Source organism: Mustela erminea, chromosome 10 (genome assembly GCF_009829155.1).
Source record: "Mustela erminea isolate mMusErm1 chromosome 10, mMusErm1.Pri, whole genome shotgun sequence".
Classification (NCBI taxonomy): domain Eukaryota; kingdom Metazoa; phylum Chordata; class Mammalia; order Carnivora; family Mustelidae; genus Mustela; species Mustela erminea.
This window is the reverse complement of record NC_045623.1, coordinates 33,617,940-33,641,427: the sequence shown is the minus strand read 5'-3', so window position 1 is coordinate 33,641,427 and position 23,488 is coordinate 33,617,940. Positions and strand designations below refer to the sequence as shown.

General features: G+C 41.2%; 1 pseudogene; it reads left to right on the top strand.

Moving 5' to 3' along the window:
- The first annotated feature begins 21,758 nt into the window (after positions 1-21,758).
- Positions 21,759-22,747, top strand: LOC116568183 (annotated as a pseudogene).
- Positions 22,748-23,488: the final 741 nt, after the last annotated feature.

Here is a 23,488-nt window from a genome sequence, read left to right as displayed (position 1 = left end):
GGAGTTACCGATTTATCAGCCCTCTTTTTTTCTTTCTTTCTTTTTAAAACCTTTCCAATCACACATATTTCCCAGTTGGTCTTATATTATCTTTTCTCACCTAGATTTTTGTTTTTAAGCGTGAGCCCTACAGAAGTGTTGTCAGTGACTGCAAGAGCTGTCAGGGGAGGGGTCTCTCTTATGCAAGACGGTCTTCCTTTGATCTGGGCCTCAAGGATAACAGAGGAGATGCTCGATGATGCTCGAGGAACGATGCTTTTTGACATCCTAGAGAGCACGCGCAGAGGCTGGTCTACTAGGTGAGGCTTAAGACTGCAAAAGGTAGCCTCATTCTTGATTTTCAAGGACAAGAGAGTAAGCTGTTTCTTGGTCCTCATTGTAATTCTGCCAGTGCTGGGACAAAACCTCTTCTATGCCAGTGCAGAGCTGAAGGTACAGTGGAGACATCTGGGATGTAGAGCCCTTGATGGAGATTCGATACGACAGCCAATTACCAAACTGCAAACTGCTCTTTCTTAATAGGAGCATGGCCACAGAAGCCCATGTTGGAGAAAATGGCATTATCTTAATAGTCATTAGTTTTTTTTTAATATGTTGAATTATTGCCAAAAGAAACTGTTCACATAGTCCCAACACAAATTTACGTCCATAAACATAAACACATAGGCCCATGAACACATATGTATATTGTGCCATTGAATTTGTCTTTTCAAATCTTGATATAAATTTATTCCTGTTTTTTTAGGTAAACGTGATCATCATATTTAGGTGCTTATATATATTTAGACACTTGCTCTTCCCTTTCCAATTTATGTTTGGATGAGTTATCAAAAAGCTTTAAAAATGCTCCTTTGAGGGTCTATACTGGGCTTCGAACAACTATGTTATTAGGAACTAAATTTCTTGAATGTTGTAATGGTTGGACGAGGTCATTTAGAAACTTTTCTAAGGAAGGCCAGGGAAGATCAGAAGCATTGTGAAGAGTTTTGTCTAAGATTAATCTTTCCAGCAGCCCTGGTTATCACCAGGGGAGTCATGGTTTGGGCTCCCAGTATGGCACCACTGGAAAACACTGTTAGGACAATATATTTAGCCTAAGGGATCTAAGAGGAAAATCTGTAACGGAGAGGAAGAAAGAATAACTAGTACTTGGAGTAGTGGATAAAAGTAGGAAATCTGCCTGGGTTCTAATCTCACCTCTGTCACTTACTCGCTGTGTCACCTTGGTGAGGTTATTTAGGCTCTCCATACCCTGGTGTTTTTACCTTTAAAAGGGGTATGAAAATAATCCCTACATCAGTAGGGTTATTACGAGGATCAAATAGCTGATGCTTGTAAAGCTATTAGAATTGTGCTTTCTTAATTAACATATTAATAAACCTGTTTATAAATAAAATATTGAATGCCTTCTGTGAACCTGGCATTTTCAAAGATGTCACTTCGTTTTGATCTTTAATCTAGCTCTGTGAATCACTGTTCTTAACCTGTTTTCACAGACTAGGAAACAAACTGAGGTTAAAAAAAGAGTTGGTAAATGGCCCAGGAGCATAGGGGAGGTGGGGGCAGGGTAGAGGATTCTGAGCTGTCACCTGGGGAGAGGGATAGGTAAGTGTTACTTCAAACAGAGCCACTCTGGTCTACTCCGGAAAGAGCGGTGCCGCAGAAGCCAGCCCGGGATTTGGCCGGACCTCTTGCAGAGCGGGAGCCCACTCTGTGGGGAAGGAGACCTGGGTGTGGTAAGCCCGGGCCCTGGTCCTGGTCCTGGTCATCCTGAGTACAGACCCCTCCACTCAGGAGCACCGGGCCCCTGTCTCAGGGAAAACCCCCTTCCCTGTGAAGGAGTGTGCACAAACCTCCTGGAGAGGAAGAGGAATGTGCTGCAGAGGCAGTAGGTTAGGCATGAAGCCTTCTTGGGTTGTTTCCATAAGTGGGTTGTTGAAGGTAATGCTGTTGCTATAATCATCATGGGGCATGGGTCCATCAATTAATGAATGTATGAAGAAGAGGGGCTCTATATCTCTATATCTATATCTAAAATGGGATATTACTCAGCCATAAAGAGCGAAATTATGCCCTTTACAATGACATGGATGGTGCTGGACAGTATTATGCTAAGCAAAATAAGTCAGAGATGGACAAATACCATGTGATTTCAGTCGTATGTGGAGTTTAAGAAACAAGCAAAGGGGAAAAAGAGTGAGGCGAACCAAGAAACAGACTCTTATCTATAGAGAACGAACTGATGGTTATCAGGAGGGAGGGGGAAGGGTTAAATCAGTGATGGGGATTAAGGAGGGCGCTTGTCGGGATGCCTGGGTGGCTCAGTTGGTTGGACGACTGCCTTCGGCTCAGGTCATGATCCCGGAGTCCCGGGATCGAGTCCCGCATCGGCTCCCAGCTCCATGGGGAGTCTGCTTCTCTCTCTGACCTTCTCCTCGCTCATGTTCTCTCTCACTGTCTCTCTTTCAAATAAATAAATAAAATCTTTAAAAAAAAAAAAAAAAAAGGAGGGCACTTGTCAGTGATGAATCCAGGACAATATCTGGAAGTGCTGAATCACTATACTGTACACCTGAAATGAATACACTTGTATGTTGACTAACTGAAATTTAACTAAAAGCTTAAAATAAAAATGAAAACTTTACACAGTGGAAAAAAAGAATGAAGACTCCTTTAGGGAATGCCAGGGAAGACCTAAAAGTGACAGTAATTGAATCATTCCTGGCATCAGAGGCTTTGGTTTTCCTTGTGTGTTTTTCAGGTCTGTGTTCGTTTGGCAGGAGTTAAAGGGTATGTTCCCAACCCCCAGGTTGCAAGTTGCTGTTAACACCTGTTAATTGCTGGGTATGTGCTGAGCGCGAAACACATGTGGTGGTAAGCACCTCATGCGAATGACCTCATTTCATCGTCACTGCAGTATGGAGCCACTATTACCACCCTTATTTCACAGCTAGGGAGACTAAGGCTCAGTGAATTTGAGTGATTTGTCCAAGGCGGAACAGCAGGCTGGGTTAGAGCATTGGCTCTACTGTCTAGTTGCCTGAGGATAAATCTTAAAATTTTAAGGAACACCTGGGTGGCTCAGTCAGTTAAATCTCTGATTCTTGATCTTGGGTTCATAAGTTCGAGCCCTGTGCTGGGCTCCACACTGGGTATAGAGCCTACTTAAAAGAAATTATTTTTTAATTTTTAAAATTTTATAATTATTTCTTATTTAAATTCGGTCTTTAAAGTTCCAGTGTAATTAACATACAGTGTTACAGTAGTTTCAGGTGTACAATAAAGTGATTCAGCAATTCTGTATGTTACTCAGTGCCCATCACAGGTGTACTTTCGATCCTCTTCATCTCTTTTGCCCATCCCCCTCCCCCTTGCTAACCACCTGTTTGTTCTCTATAGTTAAGAGTTGGCTTCTTTGTGTCTTTTTTTCTCTGTTTATTTGTTTTGTTTCTTAAGTTCCACATATGAGTGAAATCCTATGGTATTTGTCTTTCTATGACTGACGTTTCACTTAGCATAATATTCTCTGATTCCATCCATGTCCTAGCAAATGGCCACATTTTGTTCTTTTTATTGGCGGAGTAATAGTTCATGGTGGTATATGTGTGTGTATACATACATATATACATACCACCTCTTCTTTATCCATTCATCTATCATTGGACATGTGGGCTGCTTCCATATTTTGGCTATTATAAATAATGCTGCAGTAAACATAGGGTTGTGTATATCTTTTTGAATTTTTTTTTTCATGTTCTTTGGGTAAATATCCAGTAGTGGAATTACTGGATCAAATGGTCCTTCTGTTTTTCAACTTTTGGATGAAACTCTATACTGTTTTCCACAGTTGCTACACCAGTTTGCATTCCCACTATCAGGACACAAGGGTTCCTTTTCCTCCACATCACCCGAGGATGAATATTGAAATACCTCATGGGCAGCACAAGTGAAGACAAGTTACTGACACTCTCTAAACTGAGTTTTCCCATCTGTAAGAGGGAAAGCCAATGGCCTAACTCATAAGGCGGATAGGACACGCAATGAAAGAGGATGCATATGGTAGCTACTATAGTGCCAGGCACACAGTAGACATAGTAAATAGAGGTAACCTGCTGTCTGTCCACACATCATCTGGCCCGTGTGCTTACTCACACAATGCCCTACATGTTTGCTTTACCTTCATCGCCCTCATCATCACTCAATGAACTCCTGTTGTGAGAACGGTCAAGAGGATGAGACACATCCTAGGAGCCAAAAGCACATGGGACTGGTAAAGTGCTAAAGAAGTTCAGACGGGATTGTACCATCCTGCTCTGGTAATGCTTCGCGAAAGCCAGTAATAATGGCCAGTGCTTACGTGGCACTTCCTATTTTGTAGGCATTGTCTGTATGCTCATTTTACTTATGGGTAAACTATGGCACAGGTGTGCAGAATAACTTGCTTAAGCTTATGAGAGAGACAAAAAGAGCTTGAGAAAGTCAGGGTTCAGACCCAGGCACGGTTGGTTGCTAGGTTCCTGTGCCTGGGGGCTGAGCCGTGAATAATATACAGACAACAACAGGAGTAATAGTAACTATTGTTTTTAAGTAACTCTATGGTTCAGATTAATTCCCATTAGTATATGATCATATTTCCTTCTCATATCCTGCTGAAGCGGGATTATGGCTTGTGCTTTGAAGATGAAGAAATAAAATCTTGGAATTTGTTAAGAAACGATGAAGAAACTTGCCCCAGAACTTGTAGTTATTAACTAGCAAATCTTGGATCCAAGCCCAGGTTCCACTGCTTCCTGTGTTGATGTTCTTTTTTGCCCTGTGCTTGTCTGACCTAAAGCACTGATGAGGAAGCTAGACCGTTCTAGGTGGCTGCAGTGACTTGGTACTGTGTGGCCTTGCAATGACCAGTAGGGACAAGAGTTTGGCTAGAAGTGCATGTGTATAGAAGATAAAGCTTGAGAGAAGTGTTGTCATTTAAAACACGATTAAACTAGGAATCCTTCAACAACCAGAGGCACTTCAGTCATAGGTAAGGGAGTATTTGCAGATGAAAGAGGATTTCTCTAAGCTGCTCTGATTCTGAGATATTACTTCTGCCAACTGTCCTAGGCTTGTCCCAAAGATCTTTAAGGTTGCCTCCTTGCCCCACCCTGCCTTTTTAGCCTGATCTAAAAGTAGGGTTATTAGAGCTAGAGGATAAAAATACAGGTCACCAGCTAAATTAGAATTTTTGATAAACAGTAAATTTTTAGTATATATATATACTAAGTGTGTGTGTGTGTGTGTGTGTGTGTGTGTGTGGCAACCATATCTAAGAAGCCTATAGAAAGGCCCGTTTCCCTCCCGTGGTGCTTCACTGGAGGATCGGATCCAGCTCTGGGCACAGTTTAATAAACTGCTTCCACATATCTCAGGTAAGGTTCCCCCACACATGGTGCTCTAACCTTTGTCTAGTGCTTCGTCACTCAGAAGAAGGCCAGCCAGCCAGGTTTTACCTCCTCTAAGCTCACAATTCCACATTCGATGACCACTTAGAAGGGATACAGAATAAAGGCAGCCTCAATGATGTCAGGTCAACAGTCAGTAGATTTGCTGCCTTGTAATGCAGCACGTCATGTGTTCTGCATGTGGCCTTATTAGCTACCGGGAAGTCTTCCTGCAAATAAGGCATCACTAACTGCATTCACTGGTCCTACTTTCCAGTCCTCTCATTGGTGGCTATCCATGGCCCACTCCATCTGAACGGAGCACACCACCTTCAACGTGGGCATGAGGCCAACAGAGCAGATGGCTGTGAACCTTGGCATGCCAGGAGACCATTAGGTTCATCAGTGTGAGCAACAGGGGGTAAGTTTCTATCTGCAAATGTGGAACTAACAGCCCTTGCAAGGCCTGGGCAGATGCCCTCTCAATCCAGGTGGGCTGACCTTTTGGTCCCAGATATGGTCTCCGTGGAGCTGCAGGTATAGAATGTGGCATGGAAGTCTGACCTCCGGAGAACCTGGGGTGCAGAGGAAGCGGGTGCTGAGATGGACAGGAAGCTTCATTCCTACCTGGCTCGCAGGCTTTGGGGGTCAGGGTTGCTTGTGGGTGACAGATAGTGGATTCACCAGGAGCCTGCTTTCCATTTCTGTTGAGTAATCAATCCCCTGTAGAGAAGCAGCAGGCCTGCCAAAGGACAGGCTGTGTTCTAGTTCTTATACTGGAGGTCACACTTTCCCCCTTAAACCGGAGTCCTTTGGCATCTCCTGGTCCAGCAGACACAGGTAAAATGAAAGCAGCTTTCCTTCAGTTGGTACTGACAGTTGAAGAAGACAGCAGAGAGAGAATTCAAATTTATTAGAAAGATATTGAAGTGTCCACTTGGTTTTCTTTTAAGCTTTCTTTCTGCTTAAAAATGCTTGACTGTTAGGAAACTTCCAGTACTACAGAAACATACAAGAAAATGGAAGTCTCTTTTAACACACGAGCCCAAGAGATAATTACTATTAATAGCTTGTTATGTATTTGTGTGGATATTTTTCTGTGGCTAGCAGGTGTCCACTTTGAAATCATAGCTTTTTTTTGATCAAACAACCTGGCTTTTTTTTCTTCCTCATTGAAATATTCTCATTGAGGTAGAAGTCAGTAAAAATATCTGTATTTGGTGAGAACTAACCTGTCATGCATGAATCTTTGTTTATTCCTACACTCGATGAAATTGCTGGGTTCTCTCTCTTTTTTTCCCCCACCCAGGTTTGATGGGCACATTGTCAATTTCATGCCATTTGGTGTCAAACAATTTCATATTTGGGAATATTGATGCTATGGTTTGTGTGTCATCAGATTTCTTTTCTAAATGGCTTTCTTGGATCCTCTTCCTATGCTGGTCCCTTAGACCATTGATGTGCCGATTTTCTGCTTCTGTTGTAGTGCTGACCTCTTTTCTGACTTCTGACCCATTTATTCTAATGTGTGCTGGACACAAGACCTTAAATGGCTCACATGCATCTCCAACTGAGTGTCTTCATTTGAGCCTCAATGCATTGATATTGAATTTGCCATCATTCATTACAAATCCATGTGAGAAATTTGATTTTCCTTCCTCCTCCTAGCTCACATCTAATCAGTCACCAAGACCAGGAGGTTTTATTACATAACCATTTCTCAAATCTTTACTTTCAAGGGTATCCATACTACTTATATTCAGTCCCTGAAAAAAAAAAGCCAGTTACACCCTGCCAAACTGTGATTTCAGGAAAAACATTTTGCTGCAGCCGGTCAAACAATGCATCCCAGCACCCTGCTCTCTGTGACCTGGCTTAACCCGGGAGTGGAACTTGGAGATCCTGGAGGAAGGTATTGACTCTCTCTTCCAGGAGATCCTTCCAAATATCATTCCTCTCGCTTGGGATTTTGGGTAGGATGTACTCCTTGTAAAGTAGCTACAGCACAGTTGGTGTGTTTTGTTTATCTTAACAGACAATTGAGAAAGGCTAACTTGGGGCAGTCGAGTAAGGTAGGTGGCCTGGAGGGAAGGGCTCTGTCCCTGCTTTACAAGGAGCCAAGACAGTGTCTCTAGAAAAGTCTGGATTTCAACTCAGAATACAGTTTTGAATCTGTTCTAATGTCAAAACAAATGTGTGATCAAGGGCCCACAGTGTTACTCCATCTAATAAGGCTAGCCTGGGAAATGCTGAAGTAGATTTAACTAGATGCCTGACTTTACAAGAGAAAAACAAAACTCAGCTGCCGCACGCTCAGCTTTAGCAATCCTGTGTCCTGGTCTGTCGTTATCCGCAAGATAAACTACGGCATAATGTGCCCCAAGGTAAATGAACAAGGCTACCTGTTGCTTGATTAGTATTTACGAACCCATGAGGAGCTGGGCCAGTGCTGCTGAATATAATAACCACTGGGTTGGAAGACATATTTTCTAGCCACCCCCTTTAGCAATATATAACAACCGGTACTAATTGTCTTCTGAGGCAACATCTAAGTATAAAAAAGTGCTTGTCTGTCTTCTCTGGACAGCCCAGAGAGTGGTGCTAGTGGCGGCAAGGTAGGTCTTCATTCATTCAGTCTGAGTGGCCTACATTTTATTTTTTTCATCTGAAAAACAGGTATTGGAAAAGAACACTGATATTTCCCTATGTCAAAGAAATGGTAAGTGTGCTGATAAGTTATCATGAAAACAGATTTTCGAAGAAAGCCAAGGATCAGAGCCATCTGGTCCTCATTATTCTCCAGAGATTTCTATATTTGGTTCTGAGTAGCTTTTGCTTTTAAAAATTACATGACCTAGAATGGTAATGCTGGGATGAGAGGGGACAGGGACCGAAGATCCTGAAGTCAGCAGAGAACTTATTAGCCTTCTTTTTACATCTTTTTCTAGCCCTTTGATTCCTAGGATTTAGCAATAGCTTCACAAGTGTGAGTGACAGGCCTCCATCTGAAAACACTCATTGCCTTCGTCATCGAAAACACTGGGATCAAAAACATGGAAAGGTGATGTTTCTTTTGAGGAAACCGAGTCAGTGGGCCTTATTATTGCACACATTTGTTCTCTAGCAAGCCCCTCGGTCTCTTTGGTATTTCATATTAAACTGTGACCGACCTGTGGACAGACACTCAACTTACTTATCTTTGCGTTCCTGGTGTGTCCGTCATCAACAGAAACTCGGTGTTCCGTAATCTTTTGGAGACTGGATGATGGAACAGTGAAAGGGTTTCACAATCAGCCCAGTGTGGAAATCACTGATGAACAGGTGGACTGTAGAACTTCTACAAGAAGGATGACGTTTCTTCTGAAAACTATCCGTTTAAAATTAAAAAGCTGGGGGCACCTGGGTGACTCAGTTGGTTAAGCATCTGACCCATCCTTTCACCTCAGGTCATGATCTCAGTGTTGTGGGATGGAACCCTGAGGGGCTCCACAGGTGTGGTACCTGATAAGATTCCCTTTCTGTCCTTCTTCCCTCTCAAATACATATATAAAAGCTAACAGTGATATAATTTACTTTAAGATGGAACTATAGCCAAATTCTATCTGTGAGATCAAACAGGAGGAAACCTCTTGGATTAGTAGCAAGGCTGGCCGGTATTTCCATGTTCACGGCTTTAAAGAGAGCGGGGAACGACTATAAACTGTCCAATACTAAAGCAAACATTATGCAATATTAAGCCTCATATCAGTTTCTTTAATGTAGAACTATAATTTTTTAAAAGATTTTATTTACTGAGAGAGAGTGAGAGCGAGTGCAAGCACAAGCCAGGGAAGGGGCAGAGGGAGAGGGAAAGAGACAATTCAAGCGGACTCCGTGCTGAGTGCAGAGTCCGTTGCAGGGCTCCATCCCAGGACCCTGAGATCATGACCTGAGCCCAGATCAAGAGTCAGCCGCGCAACTGGCTGAGTCACTGAGGCGTCTCTAGAAGCAGAATTTTCAATGATCTTTTCCTCAGTTGGGCAACTTTTTGTATTTATTAAACACCTAAGTACACTGAATATTAGTGCACAAAGCGTTTCTCTATGCATTTGACAGAAAAGCCAGAGACCTAACTAGACCTAGCTTCAAAGGGGAACTTTGAAGGGGGTCTTAAACTCTGACATGGAGTAGGAAATCAGGAAAATGCTAATGTGCCACGGAATAAGGAAGAGATGTGTTGAGCTATGGCCTTCAGCCAGTACATGGGGCAATTCAGTGACTCTGTAGGGGGAGGTTGTACCCCCGTAGTTAGACTGAATTCATCTCAGACATTCCAGCACACCTGTTCTTTTGTTCTTTCATATCAAAACTACTTTTTCTTGAGCCTTGGTACTTCAGGGGGTAAAACGTGAAATGGGTTTTTGAAGGCAAAATGCGTATTGGTTTATTACTTGTTATGTCCTTGGACTTACTTGCCAGAACAGTGTCTGGATATACACAAATTACCAGGTAGTTTTCTATCTTGGAAGAAGTAAGAAAATGGCTCTCTTCTTTCATTGCATCACAAAAATTCTCCTTATTTGGTAAGATCAAGCATTGCCAACAGTGCCCACTAGAATTTTATGAAAAGTGTAATCACTAAAAAAAAAAAAAAAAACCACCAAAAACCAAACAAACCAAAAAACCCCAAAATTTTAATTTATTTTTAACTATTTGTCTGTAGTCCAAAGAATCATTGCCAATAGTCAGTGAAGCATTTGTCATAGGAGTCAATAAGAGCTGTGGAAGTTTTTAGAGCCTTAATAAATGCCGGTCATTTAACGTGCTCTGTTAATAATGCTGCATCAGCACAGTTTTTGTGCAGAGTCAGTGCCCAACAGATGTTTGAAGGATGAAGAAAGCACCTCGATTTTGTGAGACTCAGTCTAAGAGGTCATTATAATGATGTTTTCCGGGGTTGCTTCTGGGCTTACTTAAAAAAAAAAAAAGTATACATGTTTTATCTAAAGTGTTGTGTGCAGGTTTTTTTCCCTAAAGAATGACCAGCTGTTTCCTTCTACCATGAAGGCAGAGCTAAACTGAAGTGGGTTTTAGTTTTAGCCAGGGAAAATTTGGTTAGAGGCAATGAAGAAAACTGAAACAAAGTTTATCAAGTCCGGGACTGAGCGATGGTATGCGCGGGCGCAGGTGTGGGCGCATGTGAGCACAGGTGTGAATGCGTGCCAGTTGAACTGCATTTAGAGGATATTTTAAAATTGGCATAAGTTTCTTCTTTGGGAGGGTATAAATCAGATCTTGATTGCAGGCCAGGGTGCAGGTAGATGGTCATGCAGACCACTTGGATCTTCCTGAGACTGTATCTGATCATTTCATTCCCAAACCCCAGACATTGGGAGGACCCTCGGTACCCCGTCCATCTGTCGGGTGTGGAGGGGAGCCTGCACGCATTTCTGCTCCATCCTGCAAGTAGCTTCTCCATCCTCTGGACGCGCCCTCTCTCAGACAGCCCACCTTTCCAGCTCTTCCCTGTCCCTGACATCTCAGGGGACAGAGAGTTTCCCGTTGCCAGTGTGTTGCTGCTTAAAGATTTTCCGGGATTTAAGTGTAATCCCCCAGGTGTTGTTAAACATACAACATTAAGTGCAGCACTGGAGGGAGGCAGTGGGATTTAAGTTCCCTCTGAGACAATCACTTTTATTAAAGGAACTCTCTTACCCAAGGAAAGAAAGAAGAGAGACAGTAAAGAACCAACTGTGGTTAAAGAAGAGTTACTGTGCCTTGTGCTTGTCAAGAATAGTTAGAGAAACATTGGGAAATAATTTGGGGAAGCAGGTCAAATAATTAAATGTTTGGGTTTATGATGCCACATATAATATTGTCCTTGGGGCCCTTTTTCTCTAGAATTCTTGGATCGAATCAGTGCATGGTATGTTATTTCAGGAACATGGGTAAGCTAACATACACATGAAAATGTCCTGATACACCAACAGGCCTTAAAACAATATTTAGTGATGGGGGGAAGTGGCAGAGATAGGGGGCAATATGTGGAGAGATGTTCATATTTCATTACAGTGAGTTTCCAGATGGCGAGAGTGGGTGGAGTGAGCCAGTTATTAGTCCAAATGAACCTGGATTTGGGATGCGAAAAGAAATACAGACAAATAAATATGACCAAAAGAAATTAAGGTTCTCTGATATTGAAAGATGAGGAGTATCAATAGATATGGTATAAACTCAACAGCAATTCCTGAAAAAGCAGGACTCGTAGACACACTCCTTGAAACTGGAATGAAGTGAATTTCAGCGGAATGAGCAGTAGTTAATGATAAGCATTGAGTTCATAGTCCCAAGAGGTGAAGATAGAACTGACTTTTTAAAGAGGTAAAGATAAATTCGTGGATGGCAGGTTCATGAACGTTTATTAAAGAAAATACTGATTTTTGGGGCACCTGGGTGGCTCAGTGGGTTAAGCCTCTGCCTTCAGCTCAGGTCATGGTCTCAGGGTTCTGGGATCGAGCCCCGAGTTGGGCTCTCTGCTCGGCAGGGAGCCCGTTTCCTTCTCTCTCTGCCTGCCTCACTGCCTACTTGTGATCTTTCTCTCTGTGTCAAATAAATAAATAAATAAATAAATAAATAAATAAATAAATAAATATCTTTAAAAAATTATAAAAAAATAAGTGTTTAAAAAGAAAATACTGATTTTTGTGGAGATTTTTCATAAACCTCAGCATTTCCTTCAGGAAGGATAGCCATCCTCTCTGTGAATTAGACACTTCTGCCATAGTGCCTTTCCCCCTCTTAAACTAAAAATGATTGTCTTCTCCCTTTATCTGGGTGACAAACTCCTATCCATATTTCAGCACCCATCTCACATTGCCTTTGGGAAATGATCTGACTCTTCCTGTTTCCAGTGTAGTATCCAATCCTTCCTTTTCTCAGCTAACTTTCATGTACAAACCTCTATGAAAGCATGTAATAATATACAGCATCCTGGTTTTCTGTTTACATCTCTTGACCTTGCTTAACTATGGGGCCCCATCTGCCACTGACATTGAGCATGTTCTAGAAGAGAAGCCCAGTGTTCACAGTCTTAAGTTAAAGGGCTAAAATTCTCTTTCCAAATTTAATTTTTATAGCCATTTGGACCCAATTCAGCACTAACCTTTCATTCTGTTGAATGAAATAATTACCCAGACCATCAATTTGTCCTTATTCTCATCAGAAAAACAAAAACAAAAAATAAAAACTCTCAATGATTTATTTTAGAGTTTCTGCAAAAGCTTCCTAATGATACCTCCAATGGCCTTCCCTCCCCAATATCCTTCAAAAATATCCTTTCGAAATGCAGGTTGAGTTCTGTCACCCCCTCCTTCCAAACTTCAGGTGCTCCCCATTATCAGTAAAGTCAAATCTTCAGCATGACCTGCAGGAGCCCTCTGACGGGCTGCCCCTGCCTTCATGCCTCACCTCACACCACATCCTCAGCTACACAGCTCTCCACGGGTCATGTGTTACCTAGACTCCCTTTCTTCTCTCTTCTTTTCCCTTTATTGTCTGCCTGGTCTTTCTTCCTCTGTCCCCCCTGTGGCTGAGTGCCCTTCTGTCTTTTTCACCCAGGGACTGATTGTATCTCCATTTAGCATTTATTTTTTAAATGCCTCTTATATTTCCCCCCACCCCCCCGCCCCAACCAGACCAAGTTCACTGAGCCTTGAAATCCCTAGCACGCTGCCTGGCACCAAGTCGACAAGACCCCGATTGTTATTATTCATCTCCTGCCGCTGAGATGTTGTGCAAAGATGTGGGACTGAAAGTTCCAAACACTGGGAAGAAGAGGTTAAAAATATTAGGTTGGGAACAGACTAAATATCTTCCGATTTCATTTCCCCTCAAGAGTGAAGGTGAAACAGATGGAAATGCCTGTACTTAAAGGATGCTTCCATAAATTATTCTGTGTAAAAGACACCTAGGAGCCCACTCAGTCATGAGAACTCAGGCCATTCAGCCTTTGTTTTCATTGATTTTCCAGTTATCTTGTCACAGCCGGGCACAAAATAATGCTAATTGGATGAGGCTCATCTAAGGATACCTTATTAAAAAACTAAAAAAAGTGTCTAGGAAGGTATAAAGGTGATGCCAAAGCCTTCAGAAGGGGAGATAAAAAGTACTATATGTCTGTCAGAAGCAATAGCTGAGCCAGTCCTTAAGCACCCAATAAGAAAATATGGGTATTATTTATCTTCCAAGATGGCACAGCATCTTAAATCTGCCCACCACTGTCAATATTCAGTAAGGAGGTACTGAGTGCCTCCTGTGTAGGAGGCATCCTGCTGGGGATGGGGGAAACCACCCCACCTCTACCCCAAGGGCCCTGCCATCCAGTGGAGGAGGAGACGTGTGACGTGGCTACAGCAGGAGAGTGAGTTCCGTGGTATGAGAGAGGAGTGGGACAAAGGAGGCTGTGTGCTCCTCTGGCGGAGTGGATCTGAAAACGCTTTATGAGCACCCTTGAGTTGTATCTTGAAGGACAAGTGGGCATTCACCAAGTCCCAGCAGAAGGCATTCTTGGTAAGGAGGTGACCCCAGGCTAAGTCACGATGCAGTAAAAAGTCATGGTGATGTCACGAGTAGGCTTCATGAGTGTTTGTATCGGGTTACTTCATTTTCTAGAACATAAATGTTGGGACTGAATCCTTTCATTGGGAAGCTGCTAGGCTGAGTATGAATGTGGTTGTAAGTGTACCTTTTTCCTACATCTTTAGAAGTGCTTGAGGTGCTCTACGTACCTGGTTTTAGAGTCCTAATCAAGATAAAAACGTTCTTCGACACTCTCACTCTTACTAACCAGCTTTCTTGTAAGTGGAGGTGGATAGGTGGAACTTGGGACTACCAGACACTGGGAGCTGATTCACTCATTGAGAATCCTCTCTAGTGGTCCCCGAGGAATGCTGCCGTTGGACGGTGCCACTGGGATGTGAAGGAGGGGACCTGCAGCTGTGTGTGGTTTTTCTGCTTGAGATCCATTCCGCCTCCGTTCCACAAAGTTCTACTACTTGCTTCAGTTCTTTAAGTGCGCTACCCTGTTCACTGGCTCTGGAACCTTGGGTAATACTCTGGAGAACTTTTGATGCGTGGCTGGGGACTGGGAACCTCCTGGTCATTTGTTATTTTGGCAAACTGCATGTCTTTTGAGTAGGGTGGAGTTGGCACAGAGAATTAGGATATTTCACGGGACTGGTCCAAAGAGAGGTAGGAAAGAGATAAAAGAGAGAAAAGGGGCTCGATTCTCACAGGTATCGTCTCATTGCTGTATCTCATTTTCTCTCTTCCCCTCCGACAACCCTCCTGTTGTGGCAGTAAATCCCTACCGCAGTGAGTTAATTATGAAAACCCAAAAGGGTCTTTTCTCTTCTTCCCTTCACATTTGGATACACATCTCCATGACTGTATAACATTATTTTATTGTATGTATCTGGTGACAGTAATGTGCCATCAAGATTCATTTTGATCCGTGGACAAGTGCCGTAATACATGTGTTGATGAATTGTTCCTGATGTTTTGAGCGAGCAAGCTCATTTTTGGGGCTGGGCATATGTTTGTTGACTGAATATGAATTCTATACCCAGCCCACCCTGCAAATCTGGCTTAATCTGTAAAAAGAGTGGGGAGCCATGTTCTCAAAGTAGCAGGGCTAGAAATGGCCGGGCACCTGCTCACCATGGTCTAGGTTGGGCATTGCCAAACTCTAGGGGGAGCCATTCGCACATGTAAGAGGCACCTGTTAGGCTTAATGGCATTGCAATCTTTTTCTCCCAGGTCTTACAGTTCCTGAGCCACCTTTTCAGTCACGTCTCTCCTCACTTTTATTTTTTCCATCCTTCTTCATTCATTTCTGAGGTCACTTGGGGACTTTATAGATTTGTACATGTTTAGTATTATATTTGTCAGAATAGGCTAGGTTACGCTGCAGTAACTAATATTTTCACAATCTCAGGGGCTTAAATAACATTTATTTCTCACTCATTCTTCATGTCTGTTGTAGGTTGGCTGTGGGCTCTGCTCCAAGTCATCCTCAGATCCAGGCTGAGAGACATTCATGATTCCTCTTAGGGAAAAGGGGTCAGGGTGAACCACACAGTGACTTCTGAAGCTTCTGTTAGCATATCATCAGTCAAAAAAGTCTACACAGCTATGAAAAGAGGGCAAGGAAACCTAACCTTATCATATGCCCCAAAGGATGAGACCTGGGGTATCTGGGAACATCCCTGGTGACTGCCATGGGTGTAGTGAAGAGGGACAGTGGGATCATGGACTTTGAGCTCAGTCAGACAGGGTTTGAATCCTGGTTCTGCTCTTTATTTCATGTTTAATAACTTGCAAATAAATTACATGATCTCTCTGTGCCCCAGTTTCTTCCCCATATAATAGAGGTAATAATAGTATCTTTGTAGGAATGATGGTGATACAGTGCCAGTTATGTAGCAGGAGAACCAACAAATTTCTTTTCTCTCGTGTCCCCCTACTTCCCTCTCCACCCCGGGTCCCCTGTTAGTGCCAGTGCTTTGTGCTAGTCTGTTGAATAAGGGGCAAAACTGCTCCCATCTTCCAGCCAGCAAACAAGAAAGCCCTGGTGACACTTGCCAAAGCTCATGAAAATAGCTATTAGGAAGGCAAACTGTGCTTAGAAAAATATTAATTGGACTTTAAGCTCATTAGGAATTAAAAACAGCAACAAAAATGTTCACCTTTAGCATAAAGGAAAAAAAAAATCCTTGAGAGCCACATAGCCTCCCCCTAAAATGCATAGCTACTGACCCTCTGTAAATGCCCAGAGGATTCTCTCTGCCTGGCTACGGAGGTTCAGGACAACACAGCAGACGCAAGTGACTTCAGGATACCTTTCATGCTTGGCAGGCGTCCCCATTTTATTTATGATATCAAAGCTGCAACGCTGTGTTCTCTTCTGCGGAAGACATAAAAGAGATTCAGAAGTCATCCAAATCATCTTGTAATTAATGTTACCACGCACGCCCAGGACATTAAAATGTTAACAGTGTTAGAATCGTGTGCTTTGGAATACCGAGTGAGGGCTTTATTAGAGAGAAATGCTCAGCAGATGTCATCCACCCTAATTGAGGACATCAGGGTGCCTGCTGCTTGTTCTTATCAGTGGTGCAGAGGGTTTTTTTTTTTTTAATTTATTCATTTTCTTTACTGCTAGAATCTGCTCTCATTATTAGACTATCTTGTCACTCATTTGCATTTCAAGTGCTGGGACTGGTGGGGGGGTAGCAGCTATCTTCCTTAAAAGAACACTTCAAGGGTTACTCTATCAAATAGCAGCACAGTAGCACAGTGAATCTGACATCTGGGTTATCTTATTCCCAGATGCTCTGTGGTGTCATTAGCAGGATTAATCTTAGCTTTAATTTCATAATGATTCTTATTCTAATATATGTGAATGAACACAAAGTCTCTTGACTCATTATCACCAATTTACCCAAGATATGTAATCAGGCTCTTACATTCACCAACATTTATTTTTGCTAATACATCTAAAATTGTAGATTAAGCAAATACAGTTAGTTCCAGCTGAGTGAATGCCTACCGAGGTAGCACTGTAGTATTTATGTTTTAATTAAAGTACATTAATGCTGTTGTTTTTAAATATGTACTGACCAAAAATGTGTTCACAGGGACCGGTAACGTCGTTGTTCGAGCAGCGTCCAGCTGTAAAATTAGTCACGGCAGCATTACATTAGAATGTAATTTGCGAATTATTGAAATTCCCTCTGTTAATTATGTTTTTAACCTTTATAAATAAGATGGAGGTGCACAGCCTCAATTCCAAACAACTCTGCTCCCCGAAGGAAACAGAGCGGCAGGTCCTTAATGGGGAGCATAATTGTAATAAGCTTTGTTGTTTTCATTCCCATTCAAGGTTACTATGTCACATCAAATATTGTCACTGTCAGTTTATGACTCAGAGTGGCCAAAAGGCCGTTTCCCCTCTCATTTGACATGAAGTTTCATAGTATCCTTAGAGGGGGTAGGCTGCGGGGGAGGAAGAGATGTAGATGCTCTAGCAAATTCCCAATCTCTCTTCACTTACTTTAACACTGGACTAACTTTTTTCATTTACCAGCTGTTGTCGCCCAGTAGCATGTAGTGCTTTATTATTGATGGATAAAATGTTCAAACATTTAAAGAAATGAAAGTCAGCTTTGCATTTTTAATTAATTAATTAAAAGTACTGTAAATGCCAGCTTGTTAATTGCTTTGCACCTGCAAGCCAACACAGGTTTTGTGCACTCTTTCTTTGAATATTAAATTTTTTCTTGCATGTCTTTATAATGCTTGGGAAGTCTCTCCAGCAAACATATTAGTAAAGAGTAAATATTGAATCTTAGACAAAACTCATGGCTTCATCTTTCACTGTACCCAGAATAGGATTTAAAGGAGGATTTAGATTTCCAAGGCTTCTAATTAAGTAGTGATAATCAGGCTTTCTGCTGAGGGTCACTTCCTGGGAGTAATTTGAGTTATTAAAATGCATGTTTTTGTTTGTTCTGCTTTGTGAGCTAAAACTGATCCCTTTTAATATAGCAGCAAATATGCAAATTGGTGTTTCATTATATTGTGCAATTTATGGCAATCTTCTCTAATTTACTAAAAGGTCAGGAGCCTGACCTTGTCATTCAAAAAATTTTTTTTCCTGGTAAAGCTAAACTAATTATGTGAGTTTTTTTTTTTTTTAAATGAAACTCTGAAAGTGTGCAGCATGGTAAAGAATGTGACAATTTAACTTTCATTTAGCTCTTATATTCATAAAGATGGCCTTCAGTTTTGTGTGGATCCCTAGTAACAAAGAGTAGGTGATCTCAATTGTGATTTAGGAATCAGTTGTTTTTAAATACTGCAGAGAAAAAAGAGAGAACTTAAAATCAATTCTTGTGCCTCAGAAAAATGTGGCAACTGGAATAGCCTAGCTTTACTGAAATAATTAGCATCTATGTACATGCTTTAAATTGTCACTGACCAGAAAATGTTAAAAAAGAACTATTGTGAGCTCAATAGCAAGTTTTTTGTTCAAAAGACTTACCAAATCTTTATATGATTTTGTTCTTTATTGATCTGCTTTTTTTTTTTTTCGTTGCTTTACAGAGTTTTCAACTTTGACTAGGAGAATTGTTTTTTTAAGACTTATTTATTTCATTGATTGGGTAGGGGACAGGCTGAGGGGGGAGATGGAGAATCTCAAGCAGACTCCTTGCTGATCATGGAGCCGCATGCCACGCTCTATCCCACAACCCTGAGATTATGGTCCAAGCTGAAACCAAGAATCTGATGCTCAACCATCTGAGCCATCCAGGATGGCTGAGCCAGCCACTCTAATAGAGGATTTTTTATCTTAAATATTTTTAAATCCTTAGGAGCGGAAGTTGGTCACAATGAACTGTTTACTTTTTAAATTATAGCCACTGGTTCTTACACATTAGCTTGAATAAAAATCACTTGGATTTCTTGCTAAAACTTAGTTTCTGTGGTCCCATCATCTCAAAATTCGGGTTCAGTAGGTCTGGGATTGGCTTCTAGTAATCTGCATTTTCCTCAGGTGGTCTGAGGCACCTATCTGGTTATATAGGTGACTGTTGGATAACATGGATTTGAATTGTGTGTATATCCTTCTTCTTTTTCTTCTTCTTTTTTTAAAAATAAATATAGTATAGTATTGTAAATGTAGTTTCTTTTTTTAATGATTTTCTTTTCTCTAACTTATTTTAATACTGTCACATATAGTATATATAATGTAAAAAATATGTGTTAGTTGATTATGTTATTGGTAAGGCTTCAACAGTATGCTATCAGTTTGGGGGGAGTCAAAAATTATACATGGATTTTTGACCGTGCCAACACGCCTAGCGCCCATATTATTTATGAGTCAACCTCAGTTTGAAAAGAAGCTATAGCACTTTGACTCTCCTCCACCCAATATGCTCATGCTTAGTTACTCATTTATCACATGCATATGGTGTTTTAAAAAAATGGATAAAGGAATAAATAAACATCTATTATGTGCCATGCATGATCACTGCCCTTAAGGAGCTAACCAGAAAAACATATGTATAAATGGTTATAGGCAACATTTAAGAAACTATATGTAAAATACTTTAAAAATCTCTGAGAATGTAAAGGAGGTAAAAATTTATTATAATTGGGGGACATTTAACAAAGGAAATTATATTTAGGTTAGGAAGAATGAGAGTATTCCTCTAGGTAAGAAGGTAGGAGAAAGACTATACTGATTAGTGAAGAGCTTGAACAAAGGTCCAGAGAAGGGAGCATGCGTGGTGTGTTCTGGGGAGGTGCATGACCTAATGTGGTCACAACTCTTATTGTATGATGAATTGGTAGTGGGAGTAAAGCTCCAAAATTTCCTAACATCAGATTTGGCAGGACCTGGAATGTCTCAATGCTGAGCAGTTGGGGGTTTATTTGGTGGGCAGTGGGACACCAGTGCCAATTTTAAAGTGAGGGACTGATCTCATTATGTCTGTGTCTAGCAACAGTTTGGACAGAAAAGATCAAGGACAGGAAGAGATATTAAGAGGCTACTCATAGTCCATAGGAAGATACAAAAGTCCTGAACAAAGATAATGGAGATGGAGATGGTGAAATGGATTCAAGAGACAAATGGAACTTGGCAATAAGTTGGATTTGAGGTGGAATTAGGAGGAGGTGTGAAGGGAAGGGAATTTGGTGTCCAAGTTTCCACTTGAGTAACTGTACAAATAGTGACACCATTAACCAAGACAGGAAATGTAGGAAGAGAAACATCTGTGGAAATAAAGATTCTGACTTAGAAGCTTGCTTAGAACATGTGTTTGAAGACCAGTAACACTGGCAGCTCTAGGAAGCTTGTAGGAAAGGCAGAATCTCAGACCTCCAACCCAGATCTTCTGAATCAGAATCTGTACTTGTACACCATGCCCAGGTGATTCACACACACATGAAAATCTGAGGAGCAATGGTAAAAGAACATACAAAGTCTATTGTTGGACTATCCTTCTGAAGGTCTCTATACCAAAAAGGGCTTTGTGGTTATCTAAGTTTAGGGAAATCTCTATGTAATAACCTATATGATAACTATTCTTGGATATTCGAAAACTATAATTTTAAGAACAAAAGAAGCCCAATGTTAGTAGAAAGAAGGAAATAATAAAGATCAGAGCAGAAATAAATGAAATAGAGACTAAGAAAATAAGAAGATAATAGAAAATGTGAATGAACCTAAGAGTTGATTCTTTGAAAAGATAAACAAAATTGACAAACCTTTAGCAGACTTACCAAGAAAAAAAGAGGAAATAAGATCAGAAATGAAAGAGAAAATGCTGCGATTGATAGCACAGAAATAAAAAGGATGATAAGAGACTATTATGAACAATTGTATGCCAACAAATTGGACAACCTAGAAGAAATGGCTAAATTCCTAGAAACATAACCTTCCAAGTTTGAATCGTAAAGAAACAAAATCTGAACAGATCAATCAATAGTAAGGAGATTGAATCAGTAATTTTTTTTAAAAAAGATTTTATTTATTTATTTGACAGACAGAGATCACAAGTAGGCAGAGAGGGAGGCAGAGAGAGAGGGGGAAGCAGGCCTCCCGCTGAGGGGCTCGATCCCAGGACCCCGAGATCATGACCTGAGCCAAAGGCAGAGGCTTAACCCTCTGAGCCACCCAGGCGCCCCTTGAATCAGTAATTTAAGAGCTCCCTACAAACAAAAGTCCAAGACCAGACAGCTTTACTAGTGAATTTTACTAAACATTCAAAGATGAATTAATACCAATCTTCAAACTCTTTTAAAAAAATAGAAGAGGAAGGAACAGTTCCAAACTCATTTTATGAGATCAGCATTATCTTGATACCATAACCAGACAAAGATACCACAAGGGAAGAAAATTATAGACCAATATCCCCAATGAACATATATGCAGACAATCCTCAACAAAATGTTAGCAAACCAAATTCAGTAATACCTTAAAAGGATCAAACATGTGAAAGTAGGATATATCCTAGGGATTCAAAAATGGTTCAACCTCTGTAAGTCAGTCAGTGTGATACACAGCATTCACAAAATGAAGGTAAGATAAGAAGAATCGTGTAACTATTTCAATAGATGCAGAAAAGGCATTTGATGAACATCCATTTATGATAAAAACTCTCAACAAAACGTGTATTGAAGAAATATGCCACACATAATAAAGGTCATATATGACAAGCCCAAAGCTAACATCATACTCAATGGGGAAAAGCTAAAAGCTTTTCCTTGAAGATCAGAAACAAGACAAGGATGCCTGCTTTTGCCACTCTCTTCGTGTGCTATTGGAAGTCCTACCCAGAGCAGTTGGGCAAGGTAAGTAAATAAAAAACAACTAAACTGGAAAGGAAGAAGTAAAACTGTCACTATTTGCAGATGACATGATACTATGTATAAAAAGCCCTAAAGACACCACCCCAAAACTGTGAAAACTAATAAGTTTGGTAAATTTGCAGGATACAAAACCAGTATACAGAAATCTGTTGTGTTTCTACCCACTAATAATGAACTATCAGAAAAACAAGCAGACAATTCCATTTACAGTTGCATCGAAGAGAATGAAATACTGCTCTGTCAGATTGTCCAGAGACGCTTCTGGAAGCAACAGTATAATGACTGCCCAAGGTGAGCAAACTTGTATTGTTTGGCAACGGTAGTACTGGAAAAACTACATTTGTGAAATGTCATCTGACTGGTCAACTTGAGAGGTACATAGCCACGTTGAGCTTTGAGGTCCATCCCCTTGTGTTCCATACCAACGAGGACCTATTAAGTTCAATGGGAAACAGCTGGTCAGGAGAAATTTGGGTGGGCTGAGAGGTGGCTATTACTTCCTGGCCCAGTGTGCCATTACAATGTTTGATTTAACATCAAGGGTTACTTACAAGAATGTGCCTAACTGGCATTGAGATCTGGTTCAAGTAGGTGAAAACACCCCCATTGTGCTCTGTGGCAACAAAGTGAACACTGAAGAAAGAAAAGTTAAGGCAAAATCTCTTGTCTTAGAGAGAAGTACCTTCAGAACTATGACATTTCTGCCAAAAGTAACTACAACTTTAAAAAGCCCTTCCTGTGGCTCGCTAGAAAACTAATTCTAGACCCTAACTTGGGAGTTTGTCGCCATGCTAGCTCTTGCCCCACCAGAGGTTGTCATGGACACAGCTTTGGCAGCACAGTATGAACATGATCTAGAGGTCGCCTAGACATCTGGTCATCTTCCAGAGGAGGAGGATGACCTGTGAGAAAGTGCAGCTGGAGCCCAGCATCAGAAGTCTGGTTTTATAGGCAACTGTCCCGTAATGTCAGTGGTACAACAGGTTTGCCACTTTATTTTATAGCTGAGCAGAACATGTACTTGATCTTTGGGATGCTGAAGGAGATGAATGGGCTTTGGAGTACCTGTAGCAGTTGGAAAAGTACCTTCCTTTTTTGGACCTGCATATTTAGCTGTTTTGGAAAGCAGTTGGAATGCACCCCCAATGTGTTTTGAGGCATTATTTACAATAGCCAAAACATGGAGACAAACTAAATGTTTATTGATGGGTGAAGGGATAAAGAAAACGTGTCCAATATATATCATGGAATACTATTCAGCTATAAAAAGAGAATGAAATCTTTTTTTTTTTTTTAAAGATTTTATTTATTTATTTGACAGAGGGAGATCACAAGTAGGCAGAGAGGCAGGCAGAGGGAGAGAGAGGAGGAAGCAGGCTCCCTGCTGAGCAGAGAGCCCGACGCGGGACTTGATCCCAGGACCCTGAGATCATGACCTGAGCCGAAGGCAGCGGCTTAACCCACTGAGCCACCCAGGCACCCCAAGAGAATGAAATCTTGCCATTTATGACAACATGGATGAAATTTGAGGACATTATGTGCAATGAAGTAAGTCAGACAGAAAAAGACAAATACTATGTGATCTCAGTTAGACATAGAATCTAAAAAAATGCCCCAAACAAACACAAATCAAAGTGCATAAATATAGA